Here is a 15,254-nt window from a genome sequence, read left to right as displayed (position 1 = left end):
GGACTCATTGCGGTCAAGGATTTGGAGGGCGTCATCAATTATGTGTGTCATAGCTGTTTCCGTGCTATGTTTCGCTCGGAAGCCTGATTGGTGAGGGTTGAGGAGGTCAAATTGGTCAATGTGCTTTGTTAGTTGGAGTTGGACACATTTCTCCAGCAGTTTGGCCAGGGTGGGGATGTTGGTGATAGGCCGGTAATTGTTCAGGTCAGACGGGTCAGCTGTGGGTTTCTTGAGTATAGGTGTGACTTGCCCCACCTTGAGGGAGTCAGGGATGAGACCTTGTTGAAGGGAGCTGTTGATGATTTTGGTCCAAAGAGGGAGGAGCAAGGGGATGAAGTCTTTTACTGCATTAGCAGGTAGGGGGTCTGTGAGGTGATTAGAGGGCTTCAAGGTGCAGAGTAGTTTGTGTATTGCTTCTTCCGAGTAGGTGTGGAAGTACAGCCAGGATGCCTTGTTTTTAGGTTGAATGTTGGACATTCTGGTGTGGTTGGGGAATCGGCTTAAATCCATGACGAGGTCATTTCTTATGTTGTCGGTGATAGGGAAATACTGGCACCCTCCCAGGAGCATATCATGAATGAAACTCACCAGACATAGCAGGTTGCTCAGAAACAAAGTGAACTTTATTAAATGGTACCAAAAGCATGCATCATTGCTAATTAGCAAGGAAGAAGTCAGATCTGCCACCTTAGGGGCTCTCAGACCACTTCTTCCCAGAGTGACAAGTTTCTAGGTGTTATATACTGTATTCAATGCCATGTCAGCGGAACTTAGAATAAGGCACCAAGCCAAATATGGCTGACATGGATGTGCAATGTCTGCACCATGCAAAACAGCCAGATATGGGCAGACCAGAAAGGCAGGCTCTGCACTGTGTAACATTTGCATATCATGTAGTCAAGACAAGCAAGGTGACCTGTAAGGGTGTACAGAATAGCTTGTTGAAGCTTGTCCAGTCAAGGTCAGATAGGAAGCCATTTTGAGCTCCAGGCCTCATGTTAATGTGATCTTATATACTCATGAACTCTTTGGAAGTAAATGCAAATGAATTTATATGGATATTCATATATATTTTGTAACAATCCCCCCTTTTGGATATACCTATCCAACATTAGTGTAAAACCAAAATATATATATATGTCATTAGTTACATATCTTTGGATGGCATTACACAGTCTTTGCATAAAATGCATATATTGTCACATTGATACATCTTGATGATATCAATATTATATCAGCAGGCTGTTGTGATACCAGCAGTAAGTGTCCAACAAATATTGTCTCTGTGCAATGCATAGTGCTACAGTGACACTTCTAACTCAGTTCCTGGGCACCTTTTGCAAGTGTCAGTAGTTTAAAGGCACGCAGTAAGCGGTCATCTGCTTCTCCTCCTGGTCCGCAGTCGTCTTGTTCAGGGGCAGTGTCACAGACCTGCCCTGCGTTGTCCTCTTCAGTCTATATTTCTGCAGGTGCAGGTGCAGGCCATCATGTGTACTTCACTCAACAGCATCAGTAGATGTCGATGTTGTGTCCCTCTGACACTGTATGATGGGCCCTCATGGATCGTGGAAATGGTCTGGTCTGTCCTCTTCTTGACTGCTGTGTTGCTCAGGTCCTCTGGTGACAGATGGTCAACAATTTCTGGTACCGTCCTCTCAGGTGTTGGGGCGCTGCCTTGCATCTTCTCCCCTCAATCCATTCATGGCGTTTGTTCACCGTCTGTGGTCCAGTCCACCTAGAACTGAAAGAAACAGCTTTTATTTTTCTCTCAATGACCATGTGTCCATAATGTTATGTTATGTTATGTTACACATATTTGTATTGCGCACAGCTGCCCCAGCTAAGGGGCGTCCTGGCGCATGGCAGGAAATATGCAACACCTACAGGGAACACAACAGATAAAAAGAAGGAGGTATATTAAAACAGAAAGGTTTTTAAAGCTTTACGAAAAGCTAAAAGATCATCTAATAACCGCAATTCAACAGGGAGGGAATTCCAAAGCTCGGCTGCTCTGACCCGGAAGGATCGGCCACCAACCCGACACAACCTGTATCGAGGGGTCACGGCAAGAGCTTGGCCCTCAGATCTCAAAGAACGGGTAGGTACATACCAGGACAGAAGATCTGCAAGAATTTGAGGACCCCCTCCCCTCAAAATCTTGAATGCCAAACACAGCACTTTAAACTGAATCCTTGCCCTGATAGGCAGCCAGTGCAGTGATCTCAGTGTGCCGAAGACAGAACTCGTATGGGGTAAGCCAACAATGGCTCTCGCCGCAGCATTCTGAACGCGTTGGAGGCGGGTGACCTCAGCCAAGTTGGTCCCTACCAGGAGAGAACTTTTATAGTCCAGGCGAGATAGCACAGTAGCCTGGACTATCAACTGCCTGGTACGATGGCCAAAGAACTTAAGAATGGGACGCAGCGACCGCAAAATGCCGAACAGCAGGCCGCGATTTTCTTCGAATGGCCCACAAAACTAAGAGCAGGATCCATCCATACTCCCAAATTCTTCAGTTCAGTGACCGGACAAGGGGCCGGCCCCAGTTCAGCCGGCCACCACCTGTCCCCCCACAGTTCCGCCCCCCTACCGACGATCATGATCTCTGTTTTCTTAGCGTTGAGCTGGAGACAGTTGTTCTTCATCCAGCTTGCCACCGCCCTGAGTCCACTCTGAAACCTGGGGGCATCCCGGTCTGCATCCCCGCTGATCGTAACCGCTAGCTGAGTGTCGTCTGCATATGAGACCATAGTCATGTCCCATTGCTTGACGACCTCAGCCAGCGGTCTCACGTATAGATTGAACAACGTGGGACTCAGCGAGGAGCCTTGCGGGACCCCCTGTTTCAGAGAATGGAATTGGGACTGGAACGGTGGCTGGGCAACGCTAAAGAAACGATCGTCAAGGAAGGACCGGAACCACTGGAGGGCAGGACCACCCAGCCCAATCTCCTCCAGGCGATGCAACAGGATGGGATGAGAAACAGTGTCAAACGCGGCGCTCAGGTCTAATAAAACGAGCGCCGCTGTCACTTTAGAAGTCCTTGCCACATTGCAGGCAGTCTTAAATTCAGAGCACCAGGCCCTTTAAGGAATGTTCCATCAGTTGCTTTTACTAATAATTTATTTCTTTATTTTTATTTTTATTTTGGAGTTAATTTACTCCTCCTGTATAAATGTAGTCACTAAGTGATCTCCTTTTATCGCTATTTATGCCCTGGTGGGTCCTAACCTTGGAGAGATGGCTTTACTGAAGTCCTGCGCCTCAGTTGCTGCATTATTCTTCCCTGTTGGATGCACCTCCATTCATTTTGAAAACATATCCAACCACACCAGCAAATATTTAAATCCCTTCACTGGGAAGCAACATGCATCTGCGCATTCATCCTCCCTTGTGCAATATCAGAGGGTCCCGGCTCCAGTCTTGTAAGTGAAAGTAACATACTGCATCTATCCCATCCTGGTAGGCCCATACTCTCTTCATTATTCAGCTCACATCCATCATCAATCCTCCCTCTATATCTGTTGTTGGAGACCATTGTTCTTCCTTTACATTAGCTTACAACAATTGTCTCTAAATGAGCTGTATTTTTGGAATGCTTTTATTCATTAGTTCCATCTGCACTGGCTGTAACATATTTCCATTTAATGCTGTGTCAGCAATGGCATCATCTTTGGCTAACTTAGTATTAGCTCCTGTGTATGCTTCACATTTTATTACCGCTATCCTAATGTACAATAGTATTTCTTTTAACAAGATCCCTAATAAAGGACCATTTTTAATAAGGCGCCCTGTTTATGTTATGAATCCGTGATATTTTCACAGCTGGCCACAAATAAGAACTGTAAAGCATAATGTGAGTCAGTTTAAATGTTTAACAGTTTTACCCTTGACTAGTATTCATGCTTTTGTCACAGCAAACAGCTAATCTTATTGGGTAGATGTTGCAAGAAGCAGAGCTGCACTTCAGCTATTGCTATGGCTTACCCTGCTCTGTAATCAGTGTCTATCGCTATGGCATACCCTGCTCAGTAATCGGTGTCTATCAGTCTGCTGGAGGAACCATCAGTGTACCACTCCTATAGTCTACCTTTTTTAATGGTGTCTAATCTTGGCGGGGTGCCGTTTTCTACAATCTCAACACCAACTTACTTAGGGGTCATATCTTTTCCTAAGAGAATGGATCTCATCAGAATAACCTATTGCAGGTAATACTTTTGACAAATTAACAGGTCAGCATCTTACATGGTGCCATTATAACCTGTGTGCCTGCTAGCAGAAAAATGTTGTGTCTATCCAGACAGCAACCACTGTACCAAATATGGCACCTAGACAATACAGGTATAGTCCAACACAATGAGAGCCATCCTCTCCACCATCACAGCTGCTGACCCCCAATCACTGCAGAAAGCAATGTCACATAGTTGTGTCCCACAGGCCTTTCTTTTCCAGCTGTGTCAGCACATCATTGGCAGCATCACTTCATTTGCAATGTTATTTTGCTCTGAAACAGAGATGGAAAGGCAGTTTGTAGTCAGGCAGTCCAGCAGTCCCCATGAAGTTGCAGTACACAATGTCTCTTTCAATTTCTTGAACCAGTTTGCAAGTTCATTTTGTAACAGTCATAGCATCTGCATTCATTATCCATTGGTGGCAGCAGTTCATCATCCCCAGGAAGGACATCATTCCTTTCTTGGTGGGCAGGAGCTGAATGCCCAGAAACAATGTAATTCTGTCAGGTGATATGCTGTGGGTACCTTGGAATATCACAAAACCCAGGTAAGTCATCTCTTTTTGGCAGCACTGGCATTTTGACAATGAGGCTTCTCTTCTCTCCTGGAGGTAGTTCAGCAGAGCTACAGTGTCTCTTGTCACAGGCTTTCACAGGCCTCAAGTGACAGAGAGGTCACACGGATGTTATCAGCATACTGCAAGACAATGTACCACCTTCCAGGCATCGGTGGCCCAAGTCTCTCTTTACTGCGTGCGGCTTGACATTGGGACTCACAGTGAACATAGTGGATTTGGTATCTCAGTACGATGGCAAAGAGGTTCACACCCAGTGGATGGACTTTAATGCTAAAACCCACTGAGGAGAGAAAAATACTCTGCCTCTACAGGTATAAATAATAAGCACAACAGGCTCTAAGGGACCAGAAGCTCAAAAGGTAATCACTTTATGGGGACTGCATTTTTTTCACCAGCCTCTTTTTTTTTTTTTTTTTTACTTTTTTTTTTTTAACTTTAAATATCACTTTGTTGTGAGGGCATTATATCCTTCAGTATCAAGTTTGCGCTATAAAAAACTTTATAATAAATACATTTATCCAAAACCTCGCCGTTCCCTATATCTATAAACTTCTTGTTAGTTATGTGTACATCCATCCATTTCCTTTTCAAATGTAACAAACTGCAGTCTAACAGCATCATTCATCATCTCTCAACACATCCATACGTGCACTACAGATGTTGTATACAACAGAGAATCCTTACTGAAGCTGTAAGCAGTACTTGCCTTGTTCTAACCTATCATTAGGCATTTGTGACTAAATTCCATTTATTAAAAAAAATATACATATATATACTGTTGCAAAATTATATTTATTTATATTAAAGTTGTGAAATGTATCCCTTTATCTCCCACATTAGTGGAAACACCTTCCACTTTAGTGGAACCATGATATTCTCCTTGGGCATGTCTGATATCTTCATCCTGATACACTGTGCAACAATAAAACTGATACCATACTCTTATCTACTCTCTGGTATTTACGCTGCACCCCTTGATAATGTTATTCAGTGGAATAAACCCACCCTGTATATTTCCTGCAAATTTATTATTTTTCAAAAAACAGTTATATCCCCATCTGCTTCTAAAACAATGTAATTTATCCTTTAGCTAATGGTACCTAAACAGATCTTTGATGTCCAATGTTGTTCCAGGAAGGCTAATGTGACATCCCTAATATTATTACCATGCATTGAGAATTATTGTGGACCCTAATTTCCATAGGCACATTATATATTTAGACATCATTAGAGCAAAATGTACATGTACCTGTAGTGTTGTACCCTACAATGGTAGAATCAGTATTTTTAATTAATATAAAGGAATTTTAAGTTGTTTAAACTACTCTTCAACATTACAAGCAGTGCATTTTTTGCTTAACACTTATTTGCTGTAGGCCAAAATAGAAACAAATCTACTGAAAATGTATATGTTCCCCCTTCAATCAAACACAGCCCTGTGCACACACACACACAGTGGCTAACCTCAGCAAAAAATGCTCAAAACTCCCTGCGTGGACAGACTTCACATTACTTGTACAGGACTGCAGACACTTCTGAAAATTATTTCTTTTAATAAAAGCACCTACAGCAGGAAAATCCCAAACTGCTAATTTTACAGGCATTCTAGTCGGTACATTTTCTTCAAAATCCAAACTATGCAACATCAGCTCTAATAAGCATGGTCAGCTTATTTACACAGACTAGCTAATAAAGCAATGTAGACTACTTATCCTCTTATTAAAACATCAGACTGGATGGGCAGTAACATAGCATATATATATATATTCATTTTATCAATGCTAACACTTTTTAAAACCTTATTACTGAATAGCCAATTAAATGTCTCATGGCTATTTCATAGACAGTTTAGACAGTCTCAAAAGATATTGAGAAAAGGAGAGAGCAACCACATTTTTTCTGACCCTTAACTTGGACAGGAGCTAACCACCTTGCTCCATTTTGAAAGTAGAAAACCTGAAACAGTTTTCACTTGTGTCAACACTATGTCAGGACTCAAGCTGTGGGTTCTGTCATTACCAACCCAACTGCGTTATGGAGTGAATCAAGATGTTCTCCAAACACTTGGGCAGACAGGGTACGATCTTGGAGATGCAAGATGGCCGCCGTCGTGGCCAGCGTGGAAGACAATGGACGTTCTAGTCTTTCGGATCCTAGCTGCTGAGATTGCTATGTGGAGCGCGAGCGTCATGAAAAACGCGCACTTCACTGAAGACCCTAGCTGAGGAGGTTCGTCGTGTCAAGCTTATGAAGATTTTTAGTCATAGTAGTTTCTAGTGGTGAGAAGTTTCAGTAATCCGGAGAGTAAGGTGGAAGACGTCGGAAGTAGACTCGGCGCAACTAGCCAAGCGTGAGTCTTAAGAACATCGCGAGCGTCCGTTTCTCAAGACGGAGACCTCTTGACAGCCGCTAACTAGCTGAGGAGCGGTCTTCATGAAAAAAGACACTGTTATCGCCGCTAAGCAGAAGAGGAGCGGCCGTCAGGGAAGAAACGTCTTGCCGCTGTCAAACAGCTGAGGAGAGTTCGCCGGTTACCCCGTCAGAGGTTTCAAGTTCCCCGAGGACAAGACCGGGCGAGAGGCGCCTGCAGCGCGAGTCGCTGGAAGGAAGCAAGCTAAGTGAAAGACTGCAATTTCATTCAGAAATGTTATCTCTATAAGTATATATATATATATATATATATATATATATTTAGTTAATTCAAAAGCAACTGAGGTTCAACAAACAGTATACTGATAAATTAAAAGACGTGTGCAAAACTAAGAAAGACAAAAATGTGGAAAAGGTGAATAGTTACCATATCAGCTGAGAGACAACTCTAGGAACTCTGTGAATCTGCAAGGGAGGAAAGAGAGACAGAGTTATTCTTCAGTTAGACATCAAATAAGTAAATAAGGAAAGACAATTAAAACAGAATCCCATTTAACAGAAAACTCAGATGCCAGTGAAGTAAGTGCACTTTCCCTATCCAAAATAAATAGGTAGAATTCTGCCATAGTTACTAGAAACCAAACTAATTCATTGCTGTTTATTGTTATATTAGTGACAACTGGTAGCTGAGCAGAAGCCTAATCATTACATAAGAAGAGAGGCAAGGTCCAGCAGCACTAGGGTGGGTGAGCAGAGAAAAGGCACGCATTCAAGAATAGACTAGTGATAAAATAGATGGTAGGAGTGTAATGTTGTGTTATTGTTTTTAGGTTCCACACATCTACCAAGCCACCAGAAGGCAGAGACCAGAGGGAACCAACGCAGGACCATTCTCTTCTCTGTTTGTTATTTTATCCACACCCCCTTCCCTGGGAGTAATGAAGGGAGGGTTCAGAGACCTGACCCACTAACATTGCTCAAAGGGATTTGGGTTCTAGCATCTCTGTTCCCGTGCAAGACCTTGGTGAACCAGATAAGTTGAATCTTGACAGAGTGAAGTGCCCAAGTAGCCTTTGCACCTGAACAGAGATGACGGAGGGAATTGATGTCCAGCCCTTAGGTACAATCTTAGATGCAATACAGAAGGAATTGGGAGCGGTGAGGGAGGAGAATCGGAATTTGAGGCAAGAAGTGATCAGTGCCAGAAAAGAAACTGCGGATTTGGCGTTAAGACTACGCCAACCAAGTAGCTTAGAGAGAGAAGCCATGAACCCAGTTTTAGAGACAACCAATAGGTCCACCACTCAAGTAATACATTCTCTCTCTCCGGTCATTCCACTGGCAGCTCCAGAGAGATTTAACGGGGATCCTCAGAAAGCGCAGATATTTTTATCACAGTGCTCATTACATTTTATGTGCCGCCCTTCGATCTTCCCCGACGCGCAGTCTAGAGTGGCTTTCATACTCTCATATCTTAGCGGAGATGCAGCTTCGTGGTCCATGCCCCTAGTCACAAGAGATGACCCCTTGCTACGGAATTTTGAGGATTTTAAACAAGAATTTCTAAGAATATTCGACCGACTGAGAATTTCTCAGGTGGTAGATAACGAACTTTTAGATCTTCGACAGGGAAATCGAGACTTGATTGCATATCTGGCTCAATTCAATAAGCTGGTTGTAGAAACCAATTGGCCAGAGAGCAAGAGAGCCGCAGTATTCTACCGTGGACTGAGAGATGAATTGAAAGACACCTTGGCTCAAATTCCTAATCGGCCTACCGAAATCTCAGCACTGATAGATTTAGTGTTAGAGATAGATTTCCGTCAAGGAGAACGGCGTGGGGAGAAGAAAAAAGATTTTAAGACAATACCCCCGAGATTTGACCGGGCTCGGTCAGATGGCGCTAAAACCTCTGAAAATCATACAGGAATCAACCCGAAAAGAACACCCTAGCGCAGGCCTTGTGTACCATTGAACATTCTTTGTGTGTAATCGACGTTCAAGAAATACCAGAAGATTATAAGGAATTCGCAGAAGTATTCAATGAAGTGGAAGTAGAACGCTTACCACCACATCGAGTTTATGACTGCAAGATAGAATTGGAGCCAGGGTCAAATTTGCCATGCAGTCGTGTCTATGCCTTGACCGAGAAGGAACATCAACATTTGAAGGAGTACTTGGATAAGTATCTTGCCAATGGTTTCATTCGGCCGTCCCAATCGCCGGTTTCATCGCCTCTTTTTTTCGTGCCGAAGAAGGAGGGAGAATTGCGGACGTGCATCGACTATAGAGCCATAAATAAAATAACCAAGAAGAACAGATATCCTCTACCCCTTATCTCAGTGCTTGTAGACCAAGTTAAAGGGGCTCGAATCTATACCAAGCTTGATCTAAGAGGGGCCTATCATCTAGTCCGGATGCAGGAAGGAGACGAGTGGAAGACGGCATTTCGGACAAGATTTGGGCTTTTTGAATACCAGGTGATGCCTTATGGATTGTGTAATGCCCCGGCCGCTTTCCAGCACTTCATCAACGACGTCTTGAAAGAATTTATAGATCAGTGTGCAATTGTGTACATTGACGATATCTTGATTTATTCTTCCGATGTGGCAAGACATCACGAGCAAGTGAGAGGAGTGTTACGGAAATTACAGGAAAATAAGTTGTTTGTGAAGTTAGAAAAATGCGCCTTTGACGTAACCAAAGTGGAGTTCTTGGGCTTCGTACTGTCACCTTCCGGAATTGTAATGGACCAACGCAAGGTGGAAGCGGTGACAAATTGGGAATCTCCGAGAAGTGTGAAGGAAGTTCAAGGCTTCATAGGATTCGCTAACTTTTATCGGAGATTTATTAGCGAGTTCTCCAGGAAGATCCTCCCTCTCACCAAGTTACTGAAAAAAGGAACCAAGTTTGAGTGGTCGGAAGAAGCAGAAGGGGCTTTTCAATCGTTGAAGAAGAATTTTACCACAGCGCCAATTTTATTGCATGCTGACCCCTCTGAGCCTTTTTATGTAGAAACTGATGCGTCCGATCAAGCAGTGGGAGGAGTGATGTCACAAAGACACAAAACCACGGGCCAGTTGCATCCGGTTGCCTACAGATCCAGAAAACTATCTCCTGCAGAAGTGAATTATACCATCACAGAGAAAGAGCTGTTGGCTATCAAAGACGCTTTTAAGGAGTGGCGACATTATTTGATGGGGGCTCAACATCAAGTAACGGTGTTTCCGGATCATCGTAATTTAAAATTTTTGAAAACGGCCAGAACACTTACGCCACGACAGCTGAGATGGTCGTTGTATTTTGCAGACTACGATTTTATCATCACCTTTCGTCCTGGAACCCAAAATGGGAAAGCAGATGCGTTATCCAGAATTGGCACTGAGTTTCAGAAAACTTCCAACGACATTCAGCCGATCATTCCCAGTGAAAAGATTATTGGAGCCATAACCACCATTCAACTACAAGAGTCAATTGCAGATGTCATGAGCGAAGAGGCCATGCAGCAATGGGTGGAAGAAGACAGCAACAGAAAAATAATTCAACAATTGCCCTATCATCAGGACGCCTTGTACCTACCAACAATCGAGTTACGTCAACAAGTAATGCAAGAGTGTCATGACGACAAACTGGCTGGCCACAAGGGAGAAGCTAAAACAGAGGAACTAGTCAAGAGACACTATTGGTGGCCTAAAATGGCGTCAGATATTGAGACGTATGTGAAGTCTTGTGAGATTTGCGCGCAGGGGAAGTCAGAACGGCAGGCTCCAAAGGGGTTATTACAACCACTACCCACACCCCCCCATCCATGGCACACAGTTACATTAGATCTTATAACAGACTTGCCGGTAAGCCAGGGGTTCGACACCATACTAGTGGTAGTGGATGCTTTCTCAAAGATGGCCCATTTCACAGCCTTAAAGGGGGTACCTACAGCCAGACAGTTAGCAGAACACTTTAGTGCCCAGATTGTTAAAATACATGGAATTCCTAAAATAATCATTTCAGACAGAGGTCCTCAATTTGTGTCCCGTTTTTGGAAGGCTTTTATGGAAGGTTTGGGAACGGAAGTTAGGTTCTCCACTAGTTACCACCCCGAGACAGATGGGCAGACAGAGAGGGTAAATCAAGAATTGGAACAATATTTACGACTCTTCCTCTTAAAAGAAGAAGGGAATTGGTCGGAATATTTGTGGACAGCAGAATTTGCTCATAATAATGCCAAGAACATCTCGACAGGGTTCTCTCCTTTCTTTGTGAATTATGGCAGACATCCAAATGCAACCATTCGACAAATGGAAACGGCAGTTCCAGCAGTGAAAGAAGTCATGTCACATTTGTCTCGAATTCAGCAAGAAGTCATGAACAATCTGCGATCGGCTAAAGAAAAGTACAAGGAATATGCTGATCGGAAGAGAAAAGCAGGACCTCTTTTGGTTAAAGGTGACCAGGTTTGGTTAAGTACCAAGAATTTGAGACTCAAAGGAAACAGAAAGTTTCAACCTCGATTTATTGGTCCTTACCCTATAAAAGAACAAATTAATCAGGTCACTTACCGATTGGAACTGCCACCTAAGTTGAAAATACATCCAGTCTTCCATGTTTCACTGTTAAAAAAGGTTTCCACAAGTCTGAGGAGCCATCTACCGCCAAAGCCAATCCAGTTGGAAACTGGAACGGAGTTTGAAGTCAAAGAAATTTTGGATTCCAAGTGCTCCAAAGGCAAACTGTATTATTTGATAGACTGGAAAGGTTATGGTCCAGAGGAGCGGTCTTGGGAGCAGGAAGAGGATGTTCATGCACCAAGATTGGTAAAATCCTTTCATCAGAGGTTCCCTACCAAGCCAAGAAGGGAAGGATCTACCTTGTTGGGGGGTACTGTCAGGACTCAAGCTGTGGGTTCTGTCATTACCAACCCAACTGCGTTATGGAGTGAATCAAGATGTTCTCCAAACACTTGGGCAGACAGGGTACGATCTTGGAGATGCAAGATGGCCGCCGTCGTGGCCAGCGTGGAGGACAATGGACGTTCTAGTCTTTCGGATCCTAGCTGCTGAGATTGCTATGTGGAGCGCGAGCGTCATGAAAAACGAGCACTTCACTGAAGACCCTAGCTGAGGAGGTTTGTCGTGTCAAGCTTATGAAGATTTTTAGTCATAGTAGTTTCTAGTGGTGAGAAGTTTCAGTAATCCGGAGAGTAAGGTGGAAGACGTCGGAAGTAGACTCGGCGCAACTAGCCAAGCGCGAGTCTTAAGAACATCGCGAGCGTCCGTTTCTCAAGACGGAGACCTCTTGACAGCCGCTAACTAGCTGAGGAGCGGTCTTCATGAAAAAAGACACTGTTATCGCCGCTAAGCAGTAGAGGAGCGGCCGTCAGGGAAGAAACGTCTTGCCGCTGTCAAACAGCTGAGGAGAGTTCGCCGGTTACCCCGTCAGAGGTTTCAAGTTCCCCGAGGACAAGACCGGGCGAGAGGCGCCTGCAGCGCGAGTCGCTGGAAGGAAGCAAGCTAAGTGAAAGACTGCAATTTCATTCAGAAATGTTATCTCTATAAGTATATATATATATATTTAGTTAATTCAAAAGCAACTGAGGTTCAACAAACAGTATACTGATAAATTAAAAGACGTGTGCAAAACTAAGAAAGACAAAAATGTGGAAAAGGTGAATACTTACCATATCAGCTGAGAGACAACTCTAGGAACTCTGTGAATCTGCAAGGGAGGAAAGAGAGACAGAGTTATTCTTCAGTTAGACATCAAATAAGTAAATAAGGAAAGACAATTAAAACAGAATCCCATTTAACAGAAAACTCAGATGCCACTGAAGTAAGTGCACTTTCCCTATCCAAAATAAATAGGTAAAATTCTGCCATAGTTACTAGAAACCAAACTAATTCATTGCTGTTTATTGTTATATTAGTGACAACTGGTAGCTGAGCAGAAGCCTAATAATTACATAGGAAGAGAGGCAAGGTCCAGCAGCACTAGGGTGGGTGAGCAGAGAAAAGGCACGCATTCAAGAATAGACCAGTGATAAAATAGATGGTAGGAGTGTAATGTTGTGTTATTGTTTTTAGGTTCCACACATCTACCAAGCCACCAGAAGGCAGAGACCAGAGGGAACCAACGCAGGACCATTCTCTTCTCTGTTTGTTAATTTATCCACACCCCCTTCCCTGGGAGTAATGAAGGGAGGGTTCAGAGACCTGACCCACTAACATTGCTCAAAGGGATTTGGGTTCTAGCATCTCTGTTCCCGTGCAAGACCTTGGTGAACCAGATAAGTTGAATCTTGACACACTATCACCCCTATATGTAGAAACTGGGCATTAACAAACTCTGAGGAAGTAAATAGCATATTTAAAACAGCATTGTTCCTTAGCATGAGTGCATATAGTTCTTTCTTTAGAGCAAACTTCTCGTTTTCTCTCCCTGTGCTGCCATCTCCTCTTTCAAACTTTTTAAGAGGTCAAAATGTCAAAGACAGCCCTTGCTCTTGAGCCCTTTTAGGCTTCTAAATGTGGACCTCGACCTTCTAACCTATTAGCAGCTGTTCTTCCAAGGCGTTCCCTATGTGTGTTATTTGTTGAAGGAACTTCTCTAGAAGCAAGACTGAGGGTCCGTGCCTCCGTGGTGATATTTTAAAAGGTACGATCACATTTGAAAGTATCTCTCAAGAAGCATGGCTGAAAAATATTGCTGCTCCGCGCCAGCACGCCCATATATCTTTCTTTTAAGGTAGGATCTTTATTATTTATTTTTTATTCTTGTGTACTAAGCTTTTCTAGTAACCTAAAAAGTGGCTCAAAATATTTCACTTTTCAGAATGCTTTAATTTTCTCCCAGTATTCTTGTGCATGAAAGCAAAAAAAAAAAAAAAATGCATAAATGCAGGTCTCTAGATCTACTCTGCATTTCTTTTGAAAGCCTTTGTTTTTGACACTGCAGCCATTAAGCCATACTACATTTTAAGTTTGTCACTAAGAGACAGTAATATTTCCACACTTTTCATGTGGTGCAACAACATAGTTTAACCAGTTGGAGATACATTTTAATGTGCACATTCAAAATCTGAATATATATTTTTATATACTTTGCGCAGAATATTTTTCAACAGTGCTAAATATTCCAAACCAGTCTAAATCTATTAGCATTTTTTATTTTACAGCAGCTCATCCTCTGCACAGCCACCAATTAATGCGAATGCCTTTTAATATGTAATATCATGTATCTAAGGATAGTCAAATCTATTCCACATCAATGTCTATTTTTTATATTTGTTATGTCCTAGTTTTGTAGAAACACACAAATTCTATTTTCTCCGTGAGGCCTACTTTTTCCTATTTATTGCCTTTTTAGATGGCACAGCAAAAGCACCCACTCAATCTCCGTAGCTAGAATTCTACCTCCTACAGAGCGGTAGCTAGTCTACAAATATCTCCAAATACAACAGGATGTAGAGAAAGCACACAAAGAAACATTTCAATTAACTGCCATAGATATACAATACAACAATGGTATAGATATTGCTATCAAAAAGGAGGGATATTGTGGGGAAAAATATATCTATATCTTTGCATCAGCCAAATAAGTTAATCAATCCCATATTCTCCTCCGCACTATCTTGCTCCGTGCTCCTAAACACCCCTCCCTTCACAAATCTATTAAAGCTTGACCCCAGGCCCTGCACTGCCCTTTCCGTCACGTCCTGGGCCAACAGCTGCTGCCAAAATCTTCTTATTCTACTGAAGGTTATTCCAGTGAGGCTATGTATAATGCCCCTAGTAACATGAGGATGTATGCTAGTATTTTCCAAAATACTTATATTGGAAAATCAGTTTAACTAGTCTAAATACACTTATAAAAAACAATATTAATAAGCATTGCCAAAGCCAGTAGGTCTGAAATTGGAGGTCTTTTTATTTATTTTCAATGCATGACTTTTTCTAAGCATGGTTTTTCTAAACCCATATCAGTGTTGGAGCTATTGGCATCTCACCATTCTAACAAGCATTGGCAAAAGCAAAAATCGTTTTTGGTCTCAAAAAGTACTCATTGCCACAGGAATTCTGTGC

At 42.8% G+C, this 15,254-nt stretch overlaps 1 long non-coding RNA gene across 1 annotated transcript; it reads right to left on the bottom strand.

Moving 5' to 3' along the window:
* Positions 1-601: 601 nt before the first annotated feature.
* On the bottom strand, positions 602-13,713 carry LOC144791529 (uncharacterized). Its single transcript, XR_013602420.1, has 3 exons — positions 12,854-13,713; positions 7,607-7,644; positions 602-1,741 (listed from the first exon to the last, which is right to left on the bottom strand). It is a non-coding gene; the product is annotated as an uncharacterized LOC144791529 (long non-coding RNA).
* Between the last annotated feature and the right edge of the window lie 1,541 nt (positions 13,714-15,254).

Source organism: Lissotriton helveticus, chromosome 11, assembly GCF_964261635.1.
Source record: "Lissotriton helveticus chromosome 11, aLisHel1.1, whole genome shotgun sequence".
In the NCBI taxonomy this organism is placed as follows: Eukaryota; Metazoa; Chordata; class Amphibia; order Caudata; family Salamandridae; genus Lissotriton; species Lissotriton helveticus.
The sequence above is the reverse complement of the archived record's forward strand: the minus strand, read 5'-3'. Positions and strand labels throughout refer to the sequence as shown.